Here is a 5,000-nt window from a genome sequence, read left to right as displayed (position 1 = left end):
CTGACACGGCGATAAAAAACTCTTTCCGATTGCCTTCCAGTTTTTCACCTCGGCCCCGCTGAATGTCAGCCAGCTCTCTCTCTCTCTCTCTCACTCACTCACTCACTCACTCACTCACTCACTCAGTCACTCAGTCACTCCCTTTTTTTTTTTTTTTTTTTTTTTTTTTTATATCTAAAAGGGCGGGAAAACGCCACCGGCCGACAGGGCTCCGCCCACACCCCCTTTTCACCCCGTTTTTTTGGTAGGGATCGCTTGTTCCGCTTTGTTGGGGGGCCCCCCCCTTTTGAGGGTTTTTTGACCCTCACCCCAAAAACCCTAGCCCTAACCTAAACCCCTCTCCCCCAAACCTCACTCATTCAGACATTCCCTCCTTCCCTCCCTCCTTCCTTCCTTCCTTCCTTCCTTCCTTCCCTCCCTCCCTCCCTCCCTCCCTCCCTCCCTCCCTCACTAGCTTTTCTCTTTGACACGCTTAGAAAGATTGCACCCTTCCCGGAGACGCTGCAATACCGGGGCGATGCGCGGAGCGGACGGAGCGAGCCCCTGTTCCGACTCCCTGTTGCAAAAATCCGTTTAATATGTTGTCCTCGCATGGAGGACATATCAGATATTAAACTGATAAGAACAGATACTACACTTGATCTTAGCCAAAAGGCCGAGAAGCGATGACCGCATTATCGGACGCCCCCGGCGCGCGGACCCTCCGTGCACCACCTGGGCCGCTCGGTCACCACACCGAGAACGGCCGAAACCACGGAAGCGGAAAGCCCAGGCCAAAAGCCGCAGGACAAGCAGGGACGGAAGCGGAAAGCCCAGGCCAAAAGCCGCAGGACAAGCAGGGACGGAAGCGGAAAGCCCAGGCCAAAAGCCGCAGGACAAGCAGGGACGGAAGCGGAAAGCCCAGGCCAAAAGCCGCAGGACAAGCAGGGACGGAAGCGGAAAGCCCAGGCCAAAAGGCAACAGAATTGAAACAGCTACAGAAGAAGCAAAGACAAAACCTGCCTTACCCGCAGGCACGCACCTAACCCCAAAGCCAACCTCACCCTGCTTTTGTCACACGTCCATCAGGCTCTGCCCTCCCTCGGGCAAAGCCTCCCAAAAATACCACGTTTCACTCGTCGGCGCTCCCCTCCACGGAAGTCTTTAGTAAAAGGCGAAAGGCTTGTGCGTGCTGAAGGGGAACCAGAGCGTCGATTTGAAACGACCCAAACGGCCTACCCCCAACCCCTCCGTTGGCCCTGACTCACCCGTCCGCGGGGGCGAACCGGGGAGAACCGGGGAGAACCGGGGCGAACCGCATCCTTCTCGGGAAAAAAAAGGCGCGGAAACGCCACGGGCCGCAGAGGGGCTCGGCCCGCCCGCTTGGCTTTTCCTTACGGCACTTTATCCATTTCATTGATCGCTTATTCTCCATTAAGATCCCTACACGTTTATCGTATGCGCCTTCCAGCCAATCGACTCTGTGTTGGTGTCGACTGACACGGCGATAAAAAACTCTTTCCGATTGCCTTCCAGTTTTTCACCTCGGCCCCGCTGAATGTCAGCCAGCTCTCTCTCTCTCTCTCTCACTCACTCACTCACTCACTCACTCACTCACTCAGTCACTCAGTCACTCCCTTTTTTTTTTTTTTTTTTTTTTTTTTTATATCTAAAAGGGCGGGAAAACGCCACCGGCCGACAGGGCTCCGCCCACACCCCCTTTTCACCCCGTTTTTTTGGTAGGGATCGCTTGTTCCGCTTTGTTGGGGGGCCCCCCCCTTTTGAGGGTTTTTTGACCCTCACCCCAAAAACCCTAGCCCTAACCTAAACCCCTCTCCCCCAAACCTCACTCATTCAGACATTCCCTCCTTCCCTCCCTCCTTCCTTCCTTCCTTCCTTCCTTCCTTCCCTCCCTCCCTCCCTCCCTCCCTCCCTCCCTCCCTCACTAGCTTTTCTCTTTGACACGCTTAGAAAGATTGCACCCTTCCCGGAGACGCTGCAATACCGGGGCGATGCGCGGAGCGGACGGAGCGAGCCCCTGTTCCGACTCCCTGTTGCAAAAATCCGTTTAATATGTTGTCCTCGCATGGAGGACATATCAGATATTAAACTGATAAGAACAGATACTACACTTGATCTTAGCCAAAAGGCCGAGAAGCGATGACCGCATTATCGGACGCCCCCGGCGCGCGGACCCTCCGTGCACCACCTGGGCCGCTCGGTCACCACACCGAGAACGGCCGAAACCACGGAAGCGGAAAGCCCAGGCCAAAAGCCGCAGGACAAGCAGGGACGGAAGCGGAAAGCCCAGGCCAAAAGCCGCAGGACAAGCAGGGACGGAAGCGGAAAGCCCAGGCCAAAAGCCGCAGGACAAGCAGGGACGGAAGCGGAAAGCCCAGGCCAAAAGCCGCAGGACAAGCAGGGACGGAAGCGGAAAGCCCAGGCCAAAAGGCAACAGAATTGAAACAGCTACAGAAGAAGCAAAGACAAAACCTGCCTTACCCGCAGGCACGCACCTAACCCCAAAGCCAACCTCACCCTGCTTTTGTCACACGTCCATCAGGCTCTGCCCTCCCTCGGGCAAAGCCTCCCAAAAATACCACGTTTCACTCGTCGGCGCTCCCCTCCACGGAAGTCTTTAGTAAAAGGCGAAAGGCTTGTGCGTGCTGAAGGGGAACCAGAGCGTCGATTTGAAACGACCCAAACGGCCTACCCCCAACCCCTCCGTTGGCCCTGACTCACCCGTCCGCGGGGGCGAACCGGGGAGAACCGGGGAGAACCGGGGCGAACCGCATCCTTCTCGGGAAAAAAAAGGCGCGGAAACGCCACGGGCCGCAGAGGGGCTCGGCCCGCCCGCTTGGCTTTTCCTTACGGCACTTTATCCATTTCATTGATCGCTTATTCTCCATTAAGATCCCTACACGTTTATCGTATGCGCCTTCCAGCCAATCGACTCTGTGTTGGTGTCGACTGACACGGCGATAAAAAACTCTTTCCGATTGCCTTCCAGTTTTTCACCTCGGCCCCGCTGAATGTCAGCCAGCTCTCTCTCTCTCTCTCTCACTCACTCACTCACTCACTCACTCACTCACTCAGTCACTCAGTCACTCCCTTTTTTTTTTTTTTTTTTTTTTTTTTTTATATCTAAAAGGGCGGGAAAACGCCACCGGCCGACAGGGCTCCGCCCACACCCCCTTTTCACCCCGTTTTTTTGGTAGGGATCGCTTGTTCCGCTTTGTTGGGGGGCCCCCCCCTTTTGAGGGTTTTTTGACCCTCACCCCAAAAACCCTAGCCCTAACCTAAACCCCTCTCCCCCAAACCTCACTCATTCAGACATTCCCTCCTTCCCTCCCTCCTTCCTTCCTTCCTTCCTTCCTTCCTTCCCTCCCTCCCTCCCTCCCTCCCTCCCTCCCTCCCTCACTAGCTTTTCTCTTTGACACGCTTAGAAAGATTGCACCCTTCCCGGAGACGCTGCAATACCGGGGCGATGCGCGGAGCGGACGGAGCGAGCCCCTGTTCCGACTCCCTGTTGCAAAAATCCGTTTAATATGTTGTCCTCGCATGGAGGACATATCAGATATTAAACTGATAAGAACAGATACTACACTTGATCTTAGCCAAAAGGCCGAGAAGCGATGACCGCATTATCGGACGCCCCCGGCGCGCGGACCCTCCGTGCACCACCTGGGCCGCTCGGTCACCACACCGAGAACGGCCGAAACCACGGAAGCGGAAAGCCCAGGCCAAAAGCCGCAGGACAAGCAGGGACGGAAGCGGAAAGCCCAGGCCAAAAGCCGCAGGACAAGCAGGGACGGAAGCGGAAAGCCCAGGCCAAAAGCCGCAGGACAAGCAGGGACGGAAGCGGAAAGCCCAGGCCAAAAGCCGCAGGACAAGCAGGGACGGAAGCGGAAAGCCCAGGCCAAAAGGCAACAGAATTGAAACAGCTACAGAAGAAGCAAAGACAAAACCTGCCTTACCCGCAGGCACGCACCTAACCCCAAAGCCAACCTCACCCTGCTTTTGTCACACGTCCATCAGGCTCTGCCCTCCCTCGGGCAAAGCCTCCCAAAAATACCACGTTTCACTCGTCGGCGCTCCCCTCCACGGAAGTCTTTAGTAAAAGGCGAAAGGCTTGTGCGTGCTGAAGGGGAACCAGAGCGTCGATTTGAAACGACCCAAACGGCCTACCCCCAACCCCTCCGTTGGCCCTGACTCACCCGTCCGCGGGGGCGAACCGGGGAGAACCGGGGAGAACCGGGGCGAACCGCATCCTTCTCGGGAAAAAAAAGGCGCGGAAACGCCACGGGCCGCAGAGGGGCTCGGCCCGCCCGCTTGGCTTTTCCTTACGGCACTTTATCCATTTCATTGATCGCTTATTCTCCATTAAGATCCCTACACGTTTATCGTATGCGCCTTCCAGCCAATCGACTCTGTGTTGGTGTCGACTGACACGGCGATAAAAAACTCTTTCCGATTGCCTTCCAGTTTTTCACCTCGGCCCCGCTGAATGTCAGCCAGCTCTCTCTCTCTCTCTCTCACTCACTCACTCACTCACTCACTCACTCACTCAGTCACTCAGTCACTCCCTTTTTTTTTTTTTTTTTTTTTTTTTTTATATCTAAAAGGGCGGGAAAACGCCACCGGCCGACAGGGCTCCGCCCACACCCCCTTTTCACCCCGTTTTTTTGGTAGGGATCGCTTGTTCCGCTTTGTTGGGGGGCCCCCCCCTTTTGAGGGTTTTTTGACCCTCACCCCAAAAACCCTAGCCCTAACCTAAACCCCTCTCCCCCAAACCTCACTCATTCAGACATTCCCTCCTTCCCTCCCTCCTTCCTTCCTTCCTTCCTTCCTTCCTTCCCTCCCTCCCTCCCTCCCTCCCTCCCTCCCTCCCTCACTAGCTTTTCTCTTTGACACGCTTAGAAAGATTGCACCCTTCCCGGAGACGCTGCAATACCGGGGCGATGCGCGGAGCGGACGGAGCGAGCCCCTGTTCCGACTCCCTGTTGCAAAAATCCGTTTAA

General features: G+C 56.0%; 7 non-coding genes across 7 annotated transcripts in view; all 7 read right to left on the bottom strand.

Moving 5' to 3' along the window:
* Nucleotides 1–476: 476 nt before the first annotated feature.
* LOC136932446 (U2 spliceosomal RNA) lies at nt 477–667 on the bottom strand. Its single transcript, XR_010874734.1, has one exon. It is a non-coding gene; the product is annotated as a U2 spliceosomal RNA (small nuclear RNA).
* A 406-nt stretch (nt 668–1,073) lies between these two features.
* LOC136932273 (U5 spliceosomal RNA) lies at nt 1,074–1,191 on the bottom strand. The gene has a single exon (XR_010874571.1). It is a non-coding gene; the product is annotated as a U5 spliceosomal RNA (small nuclear RNA).
* A 759-nt stretch (nt 1,192–1,950) lies between these two features.
* On the bottom strand, nt 1,951–2,141 carry LOC136932445 (U2 spliceosomal RNA). The gene has a single exon (XR_010874733.1). It is a non-coding gene; the product is annotated as a U2 spliceosomal RNA (small nuclear RNA).
* Nucleotides 2,142–2,547: 406 nt separating this feature from the next.
* Nucleotides 2,548–2,665, bottom strand: LOC136932272 (U5 spliceosomal RNA). Its single transcript, XR_010874570.1, has one exon. It is a non-coding gene; the product is annotated as a U5 spliceosomal RNA (small nuclear RNA).
* A 760-nt stretch (nt 2,666–3,425) lies between these two features.
* Nucleotides 3,426–3,616, bottom strand: LOC136932444 (U2 spliceosomal RNA). Its single transcript, XR_010874732.1, has one exon. It is a non-coding gene; the product is annotated as a U2 spliceosomal RNA (small nuclear RNA).
* Nucleotides 3,617–4,022: 406 nt separating this feature from the next.
* On the bottom strand, nt 4,023–4,140 carry LOC136932271 (U5 spliceosomal RNA). Its single transcript, XR_010874569.1, has one exon. It is a non-coding gene; the product is annotated as a U5 spliceosomal RNA (small nuclear RNA).
* Nucleotides 4,141–4,899: 759 nt separating this feature from the next.
* The window catches only part of LOC136932443 (U2 spliceosomal RNA), a 191-nt gene continuing 90 nt past the window's right edge, over nt 4,900–5,000 (bottom strand). The window contains exon 1 of the small nuclear RNA XR_010874731.1: nt 4,900–5,000. This exon is cut by the window's right edge and continues 90 nt beyond it. This is a non-coding gene — a small nuclear RNA (U2 spliceosomal RNA).

This window comes from Osmerus mordax, chromosome 23, assembly GCF_038355195.1.
Source record: "Osmerus mordax isolate fOsmMor3 chromosome 23, fOsmMor3.pri, whole genome shotgun sequence".
Taxonomy (NCBI): domain Eukaryota; kingdom Metazoa; phylum Chordata; class Actinopteri; order Osmeriformes; family Osmeridae; genus Osmerus; species Osmerus mordax.
Note: the sequence above shows the minus strand (reverse complement) of the source record. Positions and strands in the feature narration are given on the sequence as shown.